This window comes from Malus sylvestris, chromosome 4 (assembly GCF_916048215.2).
Source record: "Malus sylvestris chromosome 4, drMalSylv7.2, whole genome shotgun sequence".
Classification (NCBI taxonomy): Eukaryota; Viridiplantae; Streptophyta; class Magnoliopsida; order Rosales; family Rosaceae; genus Malus; species Malus sylvestris.
In genome coordinates this window covers 7,971,978-7,994,982 of record NC_062263.1, presented here as the reverse complement: position 1 = coordinate 7,994,982, position 23,005 = coordinate 7,971,978, and the positions used below count along the sequence as shown (strand labels likewise).

Sequence of the window (23,005 nt, the reverse complement as noted above, 5' to 3'; positions counted from 1 at the left end):
GAAGCGTAAACCAAAACCATAAAATATCTAAATGGTCTGCATTGAGGGTGAATTGGTCCACAAATGTCCCCCTGAATCCTTTGTAGAAAAATAGGATGGTTCGAACGAATCTTGTCATAAGAAGGCTTAGTAATAAGCTTTCCCATAAAACAAGTTTGACACGCGATTCCTTCTATCGAACCTAAGCTTCGGGTTAATGGATGCACATGTGATGATTTGAGGATATGGCGCATTGATGTTCGTCCAGGGTGTCCTAAATGATCATGCCAAAGTGTAATTTCATGCACGGTCCCAGAGGTAGGGTCGGCCACATAGTGGCTTTCTATGAGGCGTATAGTCGTAGTATACAGACCATCGGGATATGCTCCATCTTCTTTAGAATACACTTTTGGCCATATTCGTAGGAAGTTATACACAGTAATTCCACTCTGTTTTCTACATAGGTTTCAGCATGGTAATTATTATCTCTAATGTCTTTAAAACTCAGCAACGTTCTTTCGGAATGTGCAGAATAAAGTGCCTTATCAATGGTCAAAATTGTACCATTGGACAACATTATGCGTGCCTTACCGTATCCTTTCGATCAGGTTGGATGGGCCTGAGAAGGTTGTCAGAGGTGCATTCTTAGGTATAAAGTTAGTGAAATAGATGCATGCAAGCAAAATTTCTAAATTTCAACTAAAAAAATAGTTTATGTCTAAGATTCTAATCTTCCATAGGGGTAACGGCCTCTTGAAAGTCAGAAACCTCCATCTTGGTACTCTCCAGTTCATCCACTTGCATAAAGTTTGATTCAAACTTCTTATGACGAGAATGATATTCAGCTACAACCTTTTGGGTAGCTCGACAAACATAGGACCAATGGTCATTTGAACTACAGTGATAACACATATCTAGGTGGAATTCGGCCCCAATGTCTAAATTTCAACTAAAAAAATAGTTTATGTCTAAGATTCTAATCTTCCATAGGGGTAACAACCTCTTGAAAGTCAGAAACCTCCATCTTGGTACTCTCCGGTTCATCCACTTGCATAAAGTTTGATTCAAACTTCTTATGACAAGAATGATATTCAGCTACAACCTTTTGGGTAGCTCGGCAAACATAGGACCAATGGTCATTTGAACTACAGTGATAACACATATCTACATCCATGGTTTCAGGTGCTTTGCACTTATTCTTGAAGTTTGGGGCCTTGGGAGTGAGGTTAGGGTGCTTCTGGGCTCTATTTCTTCCCTTAGATGGACCTGGGCTCTGTTAACCTTGACGGGTGGCTTCTAGCCCCCTTACCATGCCTATTTTGCTGTTTTGGGCGCTTGTTTGTGCTGTAGTGTGATTCAAGCAAAATGGTGTGCGTGGTTGCACTATCTGCTAGACAACTAACTTTCCCACTAGTCATACCTAGAAATAAAAATTTATTTGAATCGGTCATATGCATAAAAGTTCTAATAACAAATATCCATTCAAAATAATTTAAGTATTCAAGGATGGTAATTAAAAAAAAAAACTTAATATCCAAAAACAAATCACCAACAAATAATCCAAACATAAAGGGAAATTGTTCAAACTTAAACCAAAAAACAAGAGAGGGGTTCGGCCACTAGGTGGAATTCAGCCCCATTATTCTAAAATGCAACTAAAAATAGTTTATGTCTAAGATTCTAATCTTCCATAGGGGTAATAGCCTCCTAAAAGTTAGAAACCTCCATCTTGGTACTCTCTAGTTCATCCACTTGCATAAAGTTTGATTCAAACTTCTTACAACGAGAATGATATTCAGCTACAACCTTCTGGGGAGCACGGCAAACATGGGACCAATGGCCTTTTGAACCACAACTTTAGCACATGTTCACATCCATGGTTTCAAGTGCTTTGCCTTTATTGTTGAAGTTTGGGGCCTTGAGAGCAAGGTTAAGGTGCTTCTGGGCTTGGTTTCCTCCCTTAGATGGGCCTTGGCTTTGTTGACGTTGACGAGGTTGCTTTTAGCCCCCCAACCACGCCTATGTTGGAGTCTTGGGCGTTGATTTGTGCTATAATGTGCTTCAGGCACATCAGTTGCCCCAGTAGGTCGAGCTTGATGATTTTTCATCAACAACTAATTTTGCTTTTCAGCGAGAAGTAAAACATAGATCAAATCTGAAAAGTTAGTGAACTTCTGAGCTCTATATTGTTGCTGCTGGTCAATATTAGTAGTAGAGAAGGTCGAATAGGTCTTCTCTGTGGGATCATTTTCGGTCAAAGTCTCGTTACAAAACTTGAGAAGTGATCAGATTCGACAAACTTCATAATTATATTCATTCACAGACTAAAGTCTTGGAAGCGCCAATGTTGCCAGTTATGTCTTGCTTCAGGCAAGAAGATGTTTTTTGGTGTTCAAAACGATAGCCAAAGCGACCCAGTGCTCGTGGATCTTCCTCAACACGATACTCAGTTTGTAGTGCATCATGAATATGTCTTCAGATGAAGATCATGGCAGCTTCGCCAACTAGGATGTTCGTCTCATCTTTAATAGTGGGATACAAATTCTTTGTAGTGAGGTGGAGCTTCACATCTTGGACCCACTTGAGGTAATTCCTTCTAGAGATCTCCAATGTGGTAAAGTCGAGTTTGTTCAAATTCGACATGTTCGTATCACAAAATAAATGGACAATATGTGGTTAGTGTAATGCAGAAAAATATCAATCCATTCACATAGGAGTAGAACATTCAAGTTCTAATAGACGGTCGAGTTTGGCTCCACAAACTATATCAACAAATAATAAATAATGGATAGTTCTACACAACTATTTTTACTTCTTACACACCTCTCGTAATTTTCAGACGTCAGATCAAATGATTTAAAGCAGATCAATGAACAAATAAACAGAGATGTGTTAAATGTAGAAATGGACGTGTCAATAGCACTATCCTAAATAATTTATACGGTATCCATAGCACATCTGGATATCTACTGGAGTTGGTTTGCTTCCTAGGCTACTGTCAGAGGGTATGGTTCCGAAACTTTTTTTTTTTTGAACAATGATATTATCTACACTAAAGGGGAAAGGAGGTGGACTTAGCCACATAATAGGGTAGTAATAATGTGGTTCAAATTCATTTTGCGCGACAACCGAACCTAAGATCTCTCACTTCCGAAACTTCTTCTTGTTGTGCACTGCATTTTTTTTTTTCAATCATCGTGGGCTTGCACGTGGTCCTTCTAGAGGTTATGAGCTGAGCGTGTGTTTTACACAAATTTTGTGAATTTATTTAGCTGATGTGAATATGTGGACAAATTTTGTCCCTCTATAAAATAAAATTGTTTATGTATTTCTTTATGAAATAATTAGTTGAGTTATTTTAAATTAAAATTCTTAATTAATACCGAAATTTAATATTTCTCTTTTAATCAAGGTATTCGAATTAATAAGATTTTAATCTAAGATTTTGGTGAGAGCGTCAAAAGTTTCCCCCAACTAGCAAAAGTTGATCCCAAACACCATCAAATAAGAACAGTGAAACTGAAACTAATGATTTGAACTTAGAACCCTATAATTAAAATTTAATTAAATTCTCTTTAATCTGTAAAGAATAGGCGTATGTATTCCAACAGGTAATGCTAGGTATTAACAGTGGCGGAGCCAGAATTCTGAATGAGGAGGGGCCAGTGTGTAAAAAGTTGAATTCATAACATGTTGACATATGCAATTTATATAATCCTCACAAAACTGAAAAAATTCTCTTCAATTCAATACTAAGAAGAAAAAAATGTAAAAACCCAGACAACCAAGTAAGAGGTAGGTTGTGGAAGGCTAAAGAAAGTACAAAGAAGTAGAAAAAGAAGGAAAAGGGGGAGAGGTCTGCAAATAAAGAAGGTGGGTTGTTTTAGAAAATTATAGGGTGTATATTACTGTTAGGTGAGAGAATCGAACCAGAAGTGGGGTTGCTTTTTCCATTTAAAATTGCACATCTCTTTTAAAACTCCCCTGCCAAACTTATCGTTTTATTAGACAGCCAAAAAGATTTAAAATCAAAACATCTTAACGACTTCGTTTGCTTCATCTTCTTCCATGAGGTTCACACCTCAGATGAAGTCAGGATGGGCTGGGACTACCCTAGTCCCTTGGTGGCTCCGCCCCTGGGTATTAAACCAAACTTTGTAAATCGAATGATGTGGTTGTTGATGATTAGATTAGTATTGATTAATGTGCTTATTTTTTATTGGACACATCATTTAGTTTGCAAATTTGGTCTACCTTATTACCCTATTCCAACTGTTTACGAACTGGATAGGTTTAGCAACATTTTACGTGTTAATTTTTGAAATATCTGTGTCTAGTCATTACTCATTAATGTGGTAGCATTTTCATTTAAGAAACTATTGCACATTTACGTACTCATATGTCATTGATTTATTTTACCAAAACAAAGGAAATATTTTTGCTCAGAACCATCAAGTGACTGTGATGTTCACTAATCTATTTATTATTGTTGGATGAATTTAAATTTCTAGATCTGTGTAGTTGATAGGACAAATCTAAAAATTTAAACTCATCCAAAAGTAATAAAGAATTGTTAGTAAAAATACACTCTTTTTTCTACACATTTCTTTTAATTCTTATACATAACTTCTTCTTTGATTTATTCAATAAAATTTATTCAATAAAAAAGTAAGTAATACTAAAAAGATATTGTGTAGAAGAGAAAACAGGAGATATTTTGTCAATTCTCTGAAAAGTCTATCTTACTTTTTTTCTTGTGGAAACTAGAAGCATTGGGCGCCTATAATTTAGGCGGAAATGTTGAATTTGGTGACGAACATAAGTACTGCCAATGCTCTATATAACTTCATGACCCACCTTAGAATTTAAAACACAACAACACTAAAACCAATCTACAAATTTTGGTATCGCTTATAGCTCCCACAATGAGCCTCCTTAAAAGCCTCTTAGTTTTCTCCATCCTATGTGCCATTCTCTTCTTTGCATCAACCAATGCAGCTCGATTTGACATCCAAAACAACTGTGACTACACTGTATGGGCAGCTGCTGTGCCAGGCGGTGGCCGCCAGCTCGGCAAAGGCCAATCCTGGTCCTTAAATGTGAGTAACAATACCAAAGGGGCTCGCATTTGGGGCCGGACGAGATGCAACTTCGATAGAGCAGGACGTGGCAAATGCCAAACGGGTGATTGTGGGGGTGTCCTCCAATGCCAAGGCTATGGTCAACCACCAAACACCCTAGCTGAATATGCCCTTAATCAATATAACAACTTGGATTTCTTTGACATCTCTCTTGTTGATGGGTTTAATGTACCTATGGGCTTTAGTCCCACGTCTGATGGGTGCACTAGGGGGATTAGGTGCGCGGTTGATATTAATGGGCAGTGCCCTAACCAACTGAGGGCTCCAGGAGGGTGCAACAACCCTTGCACTGTGTTCAAGACTGATCAATATTGTTGCAATTCTGGAAATTGTGGCCCTACTAACTTCTCTAAGTTTTTTAAGAGTTTCTGCCCGGATGCTTATAGTTACCCTATGGATGACGCAACGAGTACATTTACATGTCCTACTGGAACTAACTACAAGGTTGTCTTCTGCCCGGAATACTATACAATATTCACAATTATTAAAAGCAGTTTTATTTGCATCAATTAACTATTATTAGGTGCAATTATTGTAAATTTCTGCCTCTAAAACCAAGGAGTGGCGGATAAAAGATGTGCCCCTAAAACTGCCGTTGCTATTACTCCATCCGCACCTAATAACATCACTTTCCGTCCCTATTACTTTTCCTGCGATGCTGGCAGTTAAAGCAGGAATACAATTCTGCCCCTATTGTAGAATTTATTTAATTTTAGTTATTTAATTTTACTTTCCTCGTAAATTAGATTAATATGTACTCACATTTTTGGTCAAATACATACATACATACATACATACATACATATATATATATTCTAAATATTCTTCTTGAATGCATTGAAACATTGTTCTACTCAAATCAAAACTTTAGTATCAGTTAAAGAAATAAATTTCTTTACTAATGTTAAATCTTTGATTTACAATGTTTATAAGGAAAATATGAAAGAGGAAGTACAAATCTCGCCCAGAATGTAGTACATATAAATTTATAACAAAACATATATATAATCAAATACTCAATCTTCAGCCTCCAAAAGCCCAAATGCATACGTCTTTTATCATTCCTTCATCCCTGCAGATACAGTAGAGGGAGATGAAAGAAAAGTTAATAGATTTCCACAAAATAAAACTTCAATTGAAAATCCCAGATAAAAGTGCAATATAAGATAAAGTAATGTTTAAATATAAACAGAGCTCACAAAAATAAGAAGAAACCTGTATTGTCACCCTTCTCAAAAGATTTGTACATTAAATTTGCAAAAGCAAAACAAACAAAAATAACAAAGAAAGCCCAACCTCAAATCGAGCCGGTTCATAAGGTAATCTTCTAAAAATAAAACCTAGAAATCTTACACCAAGTTAAAAGTATAAGAAAATCCTTAAGTGAAGATTAGCACAAGGCCTTTACCTTAAAATTTCTTGAAAATTTACAATCAGTTCTACTTCGAATTCTTCAAATCCGGGCACTTTCCCCATTCTTAAATTTTGTCACTCAGTTTTTTGATCTCTGGAATATAACAATGAAGAAAGATAAAGAAGAAATAGGGAAGAAAAGATCATGAAAAATGAAGAAATGAGAAAGAACACGATTTCAAAAGGAAGGAGTAGATGGAGGGTCTGTGTGCGTGGAAGGTTGGAAATAAGAGAAATAAGGGATGTGAGTGCATAGGTATCGGAGAATTAGGGTTTTGGGAGTTAATTTCTTTTGATTTATCCATTAAACACATCCAAAATAAATGGAAAAATATGTAAATACCTAACTAAAATTATTATATTTCATTAAATATATTAGAGGCCCATTTATTAGCCTCTAATATCTGAAATTAATAGCAACGATTTTTATTCCGCCCCTAATGCAAATTAATAGAGATGAATCCATATTTTCGCCCCTAAGCTACTGCCCCTAATAATCAATATTCTTGTACAAGGTTGTCTTTGTTGGATATTCAGAAAATAAACAAAATAACAGAAATACTGATTCTTTATTAATGAAAAATACTTGCAATACAGAATGAAAAAAAAGAAATAATACAAGAATTAAAATGATATTAACTTGATTGAGTCACATATAAAGGCTAGAGCAAAAGTTATGTCATTCGAACAATATTTCCGTCCCACTCTTATGCATGTGGTTTGATGATAACTATCTAATCCTACAATCCGCACCGGATTATAGAATTCCGGCGAATTGCTTTGTGTGTTTACTCTCTATAAGGTTTGTATGGAAGAGATAGGAAAAGAAAAAGATGAGATACGATGGAACTAAGTCTTTAGTTATAAGGCTATTTCATACATTTTCAAATACCTTTTGGATGTATCTGAAGCCACACAACTCTTTCCAAAGAGTTGTGTCTATTAATCAAAACGGTTCATAATTAATATATAAATTAAACACTTAATTCGAATCTAAAATTAGTGAACTTTGATTAATTTTAACTTCCTAGGGCCCAAGTGGCGCCCTTGTCTTGATCAATTAATATTAATATAATTATGGTACAATTGTCACAAACTTAATCTACACAATTAGTGACCCAAACCTCAATCCTCATTCCAAATGGTCCAATCACTAATAAAGGTGACTAACCTAATATAAAGACTTATAGAGAACTTGAGTTCCTCAATGTGGGACAAAAGGAGGCTCAAAACTCCAACAGTGTGATTAAAGCATATATATGTTTCCTTCGCTACTAGTTTTTATCATAAAGTATACGAACAATAGGTTTGTGATGCAATAATGTCGTGGCACATCTGTTGGCCAGCTACCGGATATCATCCGGGCAATTTTATATTGTGTTGCTTAATCATCAATATAAAGCTATCGTTTTGTCTTGAATTTCAAGTATAGGTTTCTTTCTTCTATTTCAATTGTCATGAAGTTACAAAAGGAAGAGGAGATATTTCAGGGTTTGGAATCAGTGCACATACTGTGCACACTGTCATCCAAAAAACCCCATTAACCACTACACAAAAGCTAGTCTGGGAGACTTACACCAAATCTCCTTAAATCAAGGAGTTGACAACAAGAGAAAAGACTTACACCAAATCTCCTTAAATTAAGGAGTAGCTAACAAGAAAAAGGTTACATACAAGTTGACAAGCTAACCCATAAAGTAGCACCTAGTCCCTAGAGCCCGATACATTATTGCAACCCTAATAACCACCATCACGATTCTTCCAATACTCCCCATCAAGTTGGATCCAGCAAATTGATGGAACCAAGCTTACCCAAGAGACGTTGAAACTGATGTATGGGCAAAGATTTGGTGAATAGGTCAGCAAGTTGATCAGTACTTCAGACGTAGTGAGTTTGAATGACCTGTGTTTGCACTTGTTCACGTACATAATGACAATCCACTTTGATGTGCTTAGTTCTTTCGTGAAACACTGGATTGGAGGCAATGTGCATGGCTACCTAATTGTCACAATAAAGAGACATGGGCTGAAAATTGAAGATGCCTAAATCACAAAGGAGACCTCGCAACCAGATTAGCTCACAAGCAGTGGAAGCCTTCGATCTATACTCAGCCTTAGCACTTGATTTGGCAACTATTACTTGTTTTTTGCTTTTCCATGTGACTAAGTTTCCTCCCACAAAGATCCAATATCTAGTAGTTGATTTGCGATCGATTGAATTTCCAGCCTAGTCAACATCACAATATCCCATTATTTGAGTGCTTCCATTGTTCCTCATGACTATGCCACGACCCACATATCTTTTCAAGTAACGAAGGATTCTTTTGGCAAGATTAAAATGCTCACAAGTAGGTGCATGCATGAACTGACTCGCAATACTCAAAGAATATGAGATGTCAGGTCTTGTTATAGTGAGGTATATCAACTTACCAACAAGTCTTTGATAATAACCAGCGTTGGAAAAGGTTCACCTTCCAAACTGAGTTTAAGTTTCCTATCAAGAGGTGACTTGACTGGTTTGACATCATTCATCTTGGCTTCCTTGAATAGATCAAGCACATACTTTCGTTGGTTTAGAAATAGGGCCTTATGAGAATAAGCCATTTCTATACCTAGAAAATACTTCAGTACTCCTAGATCTTTGATGTCAAACTGTTGTTGGAGAGCTCGTTTGAGATTAGCAATTTCTTCATCACTATCACTAGTGATAATTAAGTCATCAACATAGATTAGGACCACCAATTTCCCCACATGTCTTGTACGCACAAACATGGAAGAATCTGCATTGCTTCTATCAAAACCAGCATTGATGAGAACCGAGCTGAGTTTGGCATACCAAGCTCGAGGTGATTGCTTAAGTCCATAGATAGCTTTATTCAACTTGCACATCATCTGTGAATTATCACTTTGAGAATGTCCAGGAGGCAATTTCATGGACTTCTTATTCGAGATCCCCATGCAAGAATGCATTTTTAACATCCATTTGATACATTTTCCATCCCTTATTCACAACAACTGAGAGAAGTACCCTTATTAAGTTCATCTTTGCAACAGGAGGAAAGGTTTCCTTGTAGTCAACATCAAGAGTTTGTGTGAATCCATGGGCTACTAACCTCGCCTTATTCAATCAATCCATCCGAGTTGAACTTAATCTGATATAACCATCTGCATCCCACAACCTTTTTTCCTTTTGGTAACTTTACAATGCTCCAAGTGTTGTGTTGATTGAGTGCATGTAGCTCATCATGCATAGCTTTCCTCCACACTTCAAATTCATTTGCATTATGAAAATTTTGAGGTTCTGTGAGCTCAGAAACCTTGTTGAGGAATGCATTGTGAGTAGGTGCCAGCTTGTGATAGGAAACATAATTGGAAGTTGGATGTTGTGGCTTATAAGTCACACATTCTTGCAATCTAGCAGGCAGCTATCTTTCTCTTGTAGGATTACGTCGTGGTGCAACAAGTGTTGGTTCATGTTTTATGGCTTCTGAGGTCACACTTTGCAAGTTTTCACACCCTTCATCGGCTGGATTGCTAGGAGACTGACCCTCATTGATATATTCACTTGAAGGAAAAGTTCCTTGAACAGGTAGGATAAGACTTGAATTTAAATCTTCAGTGATCAAGACATCTGTGGTGGGCAAAGGAAACAAATCCAAGTAGTTCTCCCTCTGAGTGTTAACTTCAAGATTCTTACAGTAAAAATGGTTAGTTTCATGGAACCTAACATCCTTAGACACAATAAGTTTCTTAATTTGAGGGTTGTAACATTTATATCCTTTTTGAGTTGAAGAATACCCAAGAAAGATGCACTTTGTTGCTCGAGGATCAAGTTTGTCTCAATATAGAGATTGAATGTGCACAAAACATATACATCCATAGACTCTAAGATAATAGAAATTCCCTTTTCTTCCTTTTATTATCTCCATTGGAGACTTGAACTTCAACACCCTACTAGGCAATTTGTTAATTAAATGAGCAACTGCCATAACACCATGTGACCAGAATTTGTTAGGCACATTTATTTGCAATATCAGTGCCCTAGTTTTCTCCAATAAGTCACGATTTTTTGTCTTAGCAATGCCATTTTGCTGAGGGGTTCCAACACAGCTAGTTTGATGCATAATGCCATTGTTGCTCAAGTATTGTGTCATGATTTAAGACGTATTCTGAGCCATTATCAGACCTTAGAGTTTGAATATTTAAAGATAAATGATTTTTGACAAGGTTATGAAAGTCTTTAAACATATCCATTACTTGACTTTTTGATTGCAAAAGATACAACCAAGTGGCCCTTGAATAATCATCAACAAAAGTTACAAAATACTTGTAACCATCAAAAGATTCACTAAAAAATTTTGCCAGCCCTAGATACAGACTCTCCCAAGGGTAATTTAGTAGCTTTGGACATATGACAAATTTCACATTCAATTGCTTATTTGCTTGAATTGGGAAACAAAGTGGACAAAACATGTTGGGAAGGATGAGCTAGACATTGATGCCATAACAAAATTGTCTTGGTTGGGAATTAACTTGACTTGAAATCCACTAGGATTGCTTTTCGAGATGTAATACAGTCCATCTAGGTAAAAACCCTCACCAATCGTCTTCTTGGTGATACAATCCTGAAAAATGACACTTTGTGGTGAAAAAAAATGACCAAACAGTTCAAAGTATTTGTGATTTTCCCCACAGATAAGAGCTGGAAAGGAAATGAAGGTACATACAAAGCCATTGACTCGATTTTATCTGAAATCAGATGAACTATTCCCTTTCCTACAACCTTAGCCCCTTCACCATTTGTAACTGACACTTGTGAGGGTTCATTCAATTTTTCAAACTCTTTTAGTTTTGAGACCTTGTTAGTTATGTGGTATGTGGCTCCAGAATCAACAATCCAAAAATCATGCAACAAATTAAGATTTAGAGCAGTTTTGAAAGAATTTAAGATACCTTGATGGTCTTGTTTTGGTATGTGATCAACATCTGCCAAAAAACCAGCGAACTTGCCCAACAAGGCAGTGGTATTTCCATCTTCAGGATCAATAGCTTGATTGGCTACTTCTCTTCCTCCTTCCTTTTGTAAGAAGCTGGCAAACTTGTTTATAAGATCTACAAGATTAGCTGTGAACTGCTTGTAATGATCATGACTGTTGATAGTTGAAGATGAAGCCATGTTGGCTTGGTGTGAAAGTTATGGTGGTTGATATCTTCGAGGTGGAACCTTGTTCTTTAGAAAATCAGGTTTCAACTCTGGATGCAAAATCCAGCAAGTCTCCTTATTATGGCCATTGTAGTGACAATGCTGACACTTTAAGTTAGGGTTTTTACCCTTGTATCTCTTCTCATTGGTCATATAGGCTCAAGCTTCAATAACATTCACTTTGGTTCATGCATTCATAACCTTCATTCTCACTTCCTCTCGTTGAATGGTAGCATAAATGCTTGTGAAGGTTAGCAGTTTGGGATTCATAAGGATATGACTTCTTAGATCTTCATAGTCTGAGCTCAGGCTAGACAAGAGCTGAAATATTTTATCCTCCTCAGCCCTTTTTAGGAGAACTGTGGAGTCAGTGGTATGTGGCCGGTAGACATCCAGTTCATTCCACATACCTTTTAGAGATCCAAGATGCTGAGTAAAGCTCTTACCTTTTTGCTGGATACATGAGATGTCTCTTTAAAGTTGGAACACGCGAGCGGAGTTGTTTTGGTTCCCATATATCTCCTTTAGATTTGTCTATAGCAAGATAGAAGACTCAAAATAACTGAAGATCTCAACTACTTTTCTTTCCATGGAGTTGAGTAACCATGACATAACAAGTTGATCTTTACATAGCCAAGCTTCATAGCATAAGAATGGAGCTTATGGAGCAGGAACATTACCATTGATGAACCCGAGTTTGTCTCTTCCATCAAGAGCAAGAGCAATCGCCCTTGACCACGGGAGATAATTGAACTCATTTAGTAGTACTAAGCTGAGCCTTTGGTTGGGATTAGTATCCACTTCAGACGGATTCTCAGGTCGAGAAGTGATGGTGTTTTCGACTTCCTGATTGACTGAATTTTCTTCAGCCATTTGTTTGAAGATTGGAGATGTTAACAATGTTATACACATAGAGACATGCTCAAAGGAAGGCCTGCTCTGATACCATCTTGAATTTCAAGTATAGATTTCTTTCTTCTATTTGAATTGTCATGAAGTTACAAAAGGAAGATGAGATATTTAAGGGTTAGGAATCAATGCACATACCATGCATACTGTCATCCGGAAAACCCCATTAACCACTACACAAAAGCTAATCTAGGAGACTTACACCAAATCTCCTTAAATCAAGGAGTTGACAACAAGAGAAAAGACTTACACCAAATCTCCTTAAATTAAGGAGTAGCTAACAAGAAAAAGACTACATACAAGTTGACAAGGTAACTCATAAAGCAGCACCAAGTCCCTAGAGCCCGATACATTATTGCAGCCCTAATAACTACCATCACCATTCTTCCAATACGGCTTTGTTAGTACATATAATGGTGTGCATTATGTAACAAAAAGTACTCGTAACAGGTTAATAAGCAACTATAGCTTCATAAAATATTGTTAATTATATTTTTACATACTTTTCTTTTATATATAGTGTTGGAGTAAATATGTTTTTATTTAAAATATATTTATACTTTGGTTTATTACAAACATTAAGTATAAAACGTAAACCGTTATTAAAGATAGGATTCCAAGATCAAGTCTATATACATAACTTTGTCCGTTGTGATTTGTACGGTTTGGTCTCGTCCGTTTTTGAATCTTCCTTTTAATTTCCTACGGTTTTGCATCCTCATAATATTTCCCTTGATTTCTGACCATTTAGCACCCCCAATGTCTATTTTCTTATATATTATATATAGAAAAATTGATATGGAAGTAATGCGATTTTGCAAAAAGAAAATAAGGAAAAATTAGAAGTTTTACATTGATTGATAGCAACATATTGAAAGGGTGCAAGTTTGAAGGTTCTTCCGTTGTGCAAGGAAGAACCTTATTAGAAGAAGGTTCTGGGCTGTTTTATCCTGGGGACGGCGTAGTGTTTGTGAATTGCTTGCACACTTTGAGCATAGCCGCGAAACGTCTTAAAGAGAACGACTTAGTCCACAACTCATTCCAAGAATCATTCATCACTCAAGGCTTCTACATTTTTCGGGTAACTTCATTCCTTTCTATTTCAGTTTACAACAATTTTAAGACGTATTCAATCTGCCATGCATTATAAGGAAAACTTTGCTTCTCAGGAAAATCTTGTTGAAGAGCAATTGATTGCCATGATACCAGAATCAACCTAGTTGATGGATCCGAAGGGTGGTGGGTGGACACTGGCACTTTTCGCCATGTTTGCTACGATCGTTCTCTTTTCAAGACCTATTATGTGGATGAGGGAAGAAAGGTGTTGTTGGGTGATTCGCACTCAACTGATGTTGCTGGTACTGGAGAGGTGGAGTTGAAGTTCACCTCTGGAAAAACCATGATACTGAAAGATGTGATGCATGATTTAGTGATAAGAAAGAATCCTGTCTCGGGCTTTCTTCTCAACAAGGCTAGATTCACTCAAACGTTTGGAGCAGATACGTATACTCTTACTAAAAATGGGGTTTTTGTGGGAAAAGGGATATGATGAAATGTTTAAATTGAATGTTAATAAAATGTCTACTTCTGCTTACATGTTGTCTAGACTTTGTCATGTTAACAAACGCTTGGTTAAGAACATGAGTAACTTAGGCTTTTTACCTAACTTATCATTGAATGATTTTAAAAAATGTGAATATTGTAGTCAAGCTAAAATCACTAGAACTTCACATAAATCTGTCAATAGAGAATCTGAACCACTAAGTCGCTTTCTTTAAGACGTTTCGTGGCTATGCCCAAAGTGTGCAAGCAGCTCACAAACACCACATCGTCCCCAGGATAGAACAGCCCAGAACCTTCTTCTAATAAGGTTCTTCCTTGCACAATGGAAGAACCTTCAAACTTGCACCCTTTCGATATGTTGCTATCAATCTATGTAAAACTTCTAATTTTTCCTTATTTTCTTTTTGCAAAATCGCATTAATTCCATATCAATGTTTCTATATATAATATATAAGAAAATAGGCGTTGGGGGTGCTAAATGGTCAGAAATCAAGGGAAATATTATGAGGATGCAAAACCGTAGGAAATTAAAAGGAAGATTAAAAATCGGACAAGACCAAACAGTACAAATCACAATGGACAAAGTTAGGTATATAGACTTGATCTTGGAATCCCATCTCTACTAGCCAATTTCGATTTTTTGGATCAGGTTTACGAACATAAGCTAAACAACCCAAGTTCTGAAATACAACACATTTGGTTTCTTATTTGTCCAAATTTCATAAGGAGAGATATTCATTTTTGAGTTAGGAATTCTATTTAATACATAACATACCATCAACACAATTTCACCCCACCAATAAGAAGCATCTCTAGAACTAAGTAAAGTAGCAATAGTCACTACTACAATATTAGCTTTAGGTGGCGGATGATGGTGGCGGATTTAGAAAAATACTGTCGAATAAATTATATCCGACACATTATTTAATTAGTGGCGGATATTAGAAAAATCCTATCGGTTATATCCGACATAAATTACTGGCAGATATTATAAACCTCCTGTCGGTTATAACCGACAGTATTTTTGAATTTTTAAAAAAAAATATTTTTGACAGATTCTGGCGGTTTTTAAGTTACTGGTGGCGGTTTTTAAGTTAAAGGTGGCGATTATAACCGATAGAAATTGATTATTTTTTTATTTTAGTATTCTGGCGGTTATTATTTTAGTATTGTGTCGGTTATAACCGACATAAATTCACTTTACACCAACAACTTTTCAATTTGTTGTTCTTTCAGATTTCGTTTTCTTCCTTATCTTCATTTTACTCGCTTTCTCTTCATCTTCAATCTTTCTCTTCTCTTCCCCTCAATTTGTAAGTTTTTCAATTCTTTTCCTTCATATTTTAAAATGTTATATTGATTAAAAATAAATAAATAAATAAACAAATGGTTTAAATATTTTTTTTTCACTCACGGTCCCGTTACCTAATCTCTGAATGTTTTTTTTTTTTTTTGTGATTTTTTACACATGTTATCTCGGAGTATATACAAACATATTTGACGGTTAGATCCTTGAAACTAGTTTCGTAGAATGCATATCCTATCAAATTGATAGATTTAACAAACATTTAAGAGTTCATGTTATACTTCCATTAAGTATAAAAAATTATCCACTAGTGTAAATATTTTAAATTGAAGATCGAATTCGTTTAATACATTCTTATAGGGTCGAGGAGTGTAGCTGTAAAAAATCATCAAAATCGGAGCTAAAATAACCGTTAAATTGTAATTTTTTGTTTTTAACCGTCGAAATTTTTTGTTCTGTTGCCTAATCTCTAAATGTTTATTTTTTGTGATTTTTTAGGTATGCGATCTCGGAGTGTGTACAAACAAGTTTGACGGTTAGATCATTGAAAAAAGTTTATTAGAATGTGTATCGCGTCAAAACGGTAGATTAAATAAACACTTAAGAGTTAATGTTATACTTCCATTAAGTATAAAATAAGATATCCACTAGTGTAAATATTTTAAATTGAAGATGAAATTTATTCATTGCATTCTTATAGGGTCGAGGAGTGTAGCTGTAAAAAATCATCAAAATCGGAGCTAAAATAACCGTTAAATTATGATTTGTCGTTTATAACCATCGAAAACTTTTGTTCCGTTACCTAATCTCTGAATGTTTGTTTTTTGCGATTTTTTATGTATGCGATCTCAGAGTGTGTACAAACAAGTTTGTCGGTTGGATCGTTAAAAAACGTTTCGTAGAATGCGTATCGCATCAAAACGGTAGATTAACCAAACACTTAGAGTTAATGTTATACTTCCCCATCAAGTATAAAATAAGATTTTGTGGTATCCACTAGTGTAAATATTTTAAATTGAAGATCAAATTCGTTCAATGCATTATTATAGGGTTGAGGAGTGTAGCTGTAAAAAAATCATCAAAATCAGAGCTAAATATAACCGTTAAATTGTGATTTTTCGTTTATAATTGTCGAAAACTTTTGTTCCGTTACCTAATATCTGAATGTTTTTCTTTTTGCGATTTTTTACGTATGCGATCTTGTAGCATCTACAAATAAGTATGACGGTTAGATCATTGAAACTAGTTTCGTAGAATGCATATCTCCGTTAAATTTGCCTAAATTTTGAAGTGTGAAAAGTAATTTGTGCTAAATTTTTATTTATGTTTTTTTAAGTATTGATTAGACAATATTTAGTTTGTGTGATGACATTTTCATTGTACAATTATCTTTTTGTTTATTGCATATTTTACATGTGTTATTATCTATTAAATCAAACAATTATTTATTTTATTTTTAAAAACGTATTCTATTTAAATACATATTATTTATTTATTTATTCAATGAAACAATTATTATTTTATTTTTTAAAATCGAACAAAATTTTGGGGGGAATTTAAAATTTTGGGAGGAATTTAAAATTTTGAGAGGGAATTTTGGTTATAACCGACAGGAATGAAATTTTTTTGTCGGTTTATATTTTAAAAAATTATTTCTGTCAGTTTTAAGCGACAGTAATGAATATTTTCTAACATAATACCCCTCCATCTCTTCTTCCTCCGAAAGCTTCTTACGTTTATGGGAGGCCAATTTCGCATTGGCGAAGAAGAATCGGTGCCAGTAACTTTTCCTCATTGTTATTTCATATATTAATTGTTTGCTTTCAATGATGTGGGTTTCACTTTGTTTTTCCAAGTTTGAATCCTAAATTTTGAATTTGTGATTAGAGAGAGATGGATTTCCATGCGATGAAGAGGAGGCAACTTCAATCACTTTGTAAACAGCATGGGATTCCTGCAAATTTGACGAACACTGAAATGGCCAGTAGGTTCACTTTGCTTCTCCAGGTAATCCCGTCTTAAAGAGCAAAATTCCATCTTTATTATATACATATCGTATGTTTTCGTCTTTCTGATTATTTTTTTCAGTCTTGTTTTGTGTTTGGATGCTGAGAAAATTGTTGAGAAGAAAATTCTGGGTTTCATGTTATATTTTCAAGAAGCGCTCGACTCAATTGGGGAAAATGCGCTCGTGTGTGTATGGGGGTGATGAAGAACCCATTGAGCCAGTCTGTAAAGATATAGAAGAAAATGAAGGGGAAATTGATTCTGACCTTTGCCCGAAGAACCCATTGTAATTCTGCTTCTTCTTTTTCTACTCTTCCTTCTGCTATTCTCTTCGATTGCGATGGTGTGCTTGTCGACACGGAGAAGGACGGCCACCGTATTTCTTTCAACAACACTTTCAAAGAGGTAATTTTTCACACTGGGTTTTCTTGGGTTTGGTGGATTGCCGTAAATTTTTTTATTGGTAAGCTCATAAAGTGATGAACTTTCAAGAGAAGTTGGAATTTTCGATCTGGGTTTTGTTGCTTTTGGAGAAATTAAGTAGCTTTTGGTACAGCCTTTTACTTTGATAGGAATTATTTGCATAAGTCGAGGTTAATTAGTTTTACGACACTGCATAATTTGATTGCACAGAAAGAAATGGGTGTTACTTGGGATGTTGATTTATTCGCGAATTGCTCAAGATTGCAGGTGGAAAAGAAAGGCAATTACAATCCAAAGAAGAAACATCCGCAGAAGAGGAAGACAATGGCTGTCAAGCAGGTATCAGAGAAGAATAAGCATGTTGAGGTTTTTGAAGATTCTGAAGTACTTGAATTATCGGTTGATATAAATATTTTTTTTATTATTAATATATTTTTTGTCGGTTTTATCCGACAATAATGCTTTTATTTATTTTTATTAATAAATTTTTTGTCGGTTATATCCGATAGAAGTCCTGCCGGTTTTAGTGTTTTCTGTCGAATAAAACCGACATAAATGCTCTTATTTATTAATTTTCTCTGTCGGTTATATCCAACACAATTTCTATCGGTTTTAGAGTATTTTCTGTTGGAAAATTCATTTCCTAACGCTAGCAATTCTGTCGCTTATTATACCTGTCACTGCATCCATTTTCTGTCGGATTTTGCTTAACATTCGACAGTAATATATGTTTTTTGTCGGTTTTTGGATCACCAGTTATAGGTAATTTTGTAGTAGTGAGTCAATTCACAAAGAGTTTGATTTTTTTTTTTCCGCTTTACCATTCACTTCAAGAGAATAAGGAGCAGTAGTTTCATGAATAATTCCATAAGACTTAAACAAATTAACAAATTCAGTGGATTCATATTCTTGTCCTCTATCACTACGAAATCTTTTAATCTTACGATTAAATTGATTTTCAACTTCAGTCAAGAAAGTTTTGAACATGTCAATAGCTTCAGTTTTATTTTTCATAATATAGACAAAACAGTAATTTGAACAATCACCAATAAAGGTAATAAAATAATGTTTTCCATTTCTAGTTAACACTCTATCAAATTCACATATATCGGAATGAACTCATTCCAAGAATCATTCATCACTCAAGGCCTCTACATTTTTCGGGTAACTTCATTCCTTCCTATTTCAATTTACAACAGATAGTTAAGTGGAAAAGTAGACGTTTAATAACTAATCATCTAAGCGACTATAGCTACATAGTTTTTCTAACTAAGAAACTCCAATGGAGGATATATATCAGCAAGTCATGATTTGACCTACTACTCGTCTTGAAAATATATAAAAAAATAAAATAAAAATAACAGATGTGTTTATATAAACGATCTTTATCTTCTAGATCATCATCGCAGTAAACACTTGGATATCACATCGTTTTTCATTCATGATGAATATGACTTTCCAATTAATATCGTATAAGTTCATCTTCATGCTCGTTTTTTTATATGCTGATTCAAGTATATGATCATCGTTCATCTTATAGTTTGAATCAACTGCACGCGTTCTAGAACAAATCATGCTTAGCGAATCAGTGATTAGCTAGGTATACTATCTTTTTGATTAATTGCAAGTGTATGCATACTTAATTAGTTGTTGCTAGAATCGGCAAGTTCAATTCGTAGTATGTATAGTGGTTTGCAAGTTCAAGTCATTCCGACAAATTAATATTCTTATTTAATATGAAAATTGACAACCTAAATTAAAAATTACTCAAGAAAACACGCTTTAGACTCATCCTAACTAATGACTCAATGAAATTTGTGGAGAGTTGGTCACGAAAATCTTTTAAGCGAAAAAAGCAAAACATAAACTTAAACAAGAAGTAAGAGATGAAAAGGTTGGAATGTGGTTGGACAAACGATGAAAGTCTAGGGTTTCAAAATGAACCATATATAAGCAATCTAGTTTAGGTTTCAACGTTTTCAACATATTCATTCGATTCTAAGTCATTGCCTGCAGGCACATTAGAGGATAGTTTTTCTTTTATTTGCATCATTTTTTAAATTTGTATACCTTATCATGCAGTCTAATAACTTAACTTTTGTATTCAAAATGTTAGCCTTATAAGGTTATACAATTAAAACACAAACGAATGAGTGATTGACCTAATTCCAACAGCAGCCATAGATGTTGAACACAAAAGGTAGCGCACGGCAACACCAAGATCTTCTATATAAACACCTAGCCAGATACAACTACTCTATGGGAAGCATTATGTTGTGTGTTCTAGGGCTTATAGGGACCGGTGTATTATATAGACTAAAAGCTAGGGTTTCCATCCATAAAGGAAACCTAAACTTTACTTTCTTAGCCTCCAAGTCAAATATCATAATCATATTCAATTAAGGATTACATCAATCCTATTTCCAATATAAGACACGTTATATAGGATTGATATCTTTAAGAGATCAAATCGCAATTAACATTATTCTCCAATATTACATTCCTATTACATGTAGTAGACCACTTAAAGGTTGATTTATATTGGATAAATCCAACATTCTCCCACTTGGCCTACAAACTGTAATATTCACGTTTATACTTGAGATTGGAGACCAATGTCACTTTAGTGGCCATGTAACAGTGATTACATCTCGTCCTTAATGCAATTTCTGTCAAATGCATTACTTAACATGGAACTAACAAGGTTGTAGGGTTGACACAACCCAGAACCTTCGTAATCACACATGCTAAGATCCTCATTTACATGAAACACAAATTATGATCAAGAGATGAAACTTTAAATTAAACTTTAAATTAACCAAAATGTCTTACTTTATATCATCTCAGGTCCACCTTATTGTAACTCACAAGTTGCACTTTATGCTTCTTTGAAGCCTTAAGTCTGCCAATGCAGATATCCTTCATCTAATGAAACCACCATAACTTGCAGGTGTGAATACATCTCCAAAACAATCATGCATCACTTTCATTAGACCAATAACAAGACAAACAATAGTTGTAGCCAACGGACACAACTGAAAATACCAAATAGGCACATGTCCAAGTAAAACAAATTAATTCAACACTTGTGAGCAAGATGAATTAATATGTTTTTGACACTGATCTATGCATCATACCAGTTACTTACATAGTGATTTCCAACACCTGCGGGCAAGATGGAAATCCTCACAACTGAGGCGGTGCACAAACCATGCCATGCCATTTAATATGCAATTTGATAACAACTTGATATCCGATATATATTTCATCAGATAATTGACTAGCACACGAAAAATGTGACTTAATGAATCCAACTAGATATTAAATTGAATACATGGATCTATACATACCTTATAGGTCATCTGCAAATATAAGGCATTACTAATACGAAACTCAAGCTCTCATTGATCTGTAACATCGTTACTTACTTTGCAAATCAATACTTAAATCATACTTTTGAAAATGTGCCTTTGGGAATAGCCTTACTTAGTCAATGAATGCATATTACCTCAATGAAAGGTACAACTAAGCACGGAAGCATTCACCACTGTTACACAAAACATGCATTCAACAACCATCTTATATGTATTAATAATTCCACATTTATGCTAAGTCCTTATGAGCCCCAAAACAAATGGATCAATCGAGAAATCTAAATGATAGCAAGTAACATAAATATGTACACATGTACCAAGTAGCCATTTGTGCAACTTAAACATATTATTGTTATTCGAGTAACACAAATTCATGGAAGATAGAATAACGCTTTGACATTAAATTAATCTCAAGAAACCTGACAGCATACTTGAAAGAGATTAATCACATATAGAACAAGTTTTATTCCACCACAAGAATGTCAATACTAATCATTATGGAGTCAATTACTTAATAGAAATACCTTAAGTAATGGGAAAGAAGAATACATTCCTTTAATTTAAAAGCTAAATGGCTCAAATATATATCAAACGGGTTCCTTTCCTTTTATATATTTCTTTCCGTGGACCGTAGTACAAAACTACTAAACATAGCATTAAAATCATGCATTAGCTTTGTAAATACCAAATTAAATAAAAGGAACAACCAAAATTATTTTCTTCCATAGAAAACATCTCCAATATATGCCCTACGTTTTTCTTTTCTTCTCCCCTTATGGCACATAAAAATTTACTAATCAAAATACTGTTTAAATTCTTTAGGCATAGGAATAACCACAAATGAGTCACATATTTTGAATAGATTACATACCTCATGCCTTCATATGTTCACCACTTCTTTGTAAACATATATATAATCACATGATCAACCATAATTCTTATATAAGAATAGATAAAAATACAAATGAGAATTGTCACATTACTACAAACCTTATTCATTTGTATAATACCTTTGTTCTTGTCACTGGATGTTTTTTGTCATTCTCAGTCAATCCATAAGTTATGCATCAATTTCATGGTGAACTAGTCATGTACAATTAAATGACTATACTGAGATAGGAAAGCAAAATTGTAGACAAACCTGATTGATTAGTCACGCATATTTCTTGTGCTATTAATGGCATAAAAGTTCATTCAAATCTTGTGAATATTAGTGGAAACAAAACTACAATTCATTATAGTCCAAAACCCACGGCAATATTAAAAATATGTCATCTCATGCTTGAACCAAATTAGCCATACAAGCAACACCATACACGTCATTTGCTTAACAAATGTTGCCAAAATATGTATGACTTACTTTCATGTATAGGAATTTTATTAAAATTCATTAACAGACATGTATATAGTTGACATGCATAAAACTTAGCATATGCTTCTCTGCAACACAACTGTAATATATGCTATTACAATCATAGACACAACATATCCCAATAGTATTGATAAATTATAAGATATGACTAATTCCATCTCCTACAATCAGAAAGACGTCACAACATGGTTGAATTTTGCGGGATCAATTTAACACTTCATGAATCCAACACAACCATTCCTTATATAATTTATCATGAAGACCAAAAGAAAAGATCATACCAGAATTTCATATATTGATTATATATACGAACCT

General features: G+C 34.7%; 2 pseudogenes; one reads left to right on the top strand and one right to left on the bottom strand.

The window, feature by feature from the left end:
• Positions 1–4,899: 4,899 nt before the first annotated feature.
• Positions 4,900–23,005, top strand: part of LOC126617705 (thaumatin-like protein) — a 58,061-nt pseudogene continuing 39,955 nt past the window's right edge.
• LOC126617706 (uncharacterized) lies at positions 11,065–11,934 on the bottom strand (annotated as a pseudogene).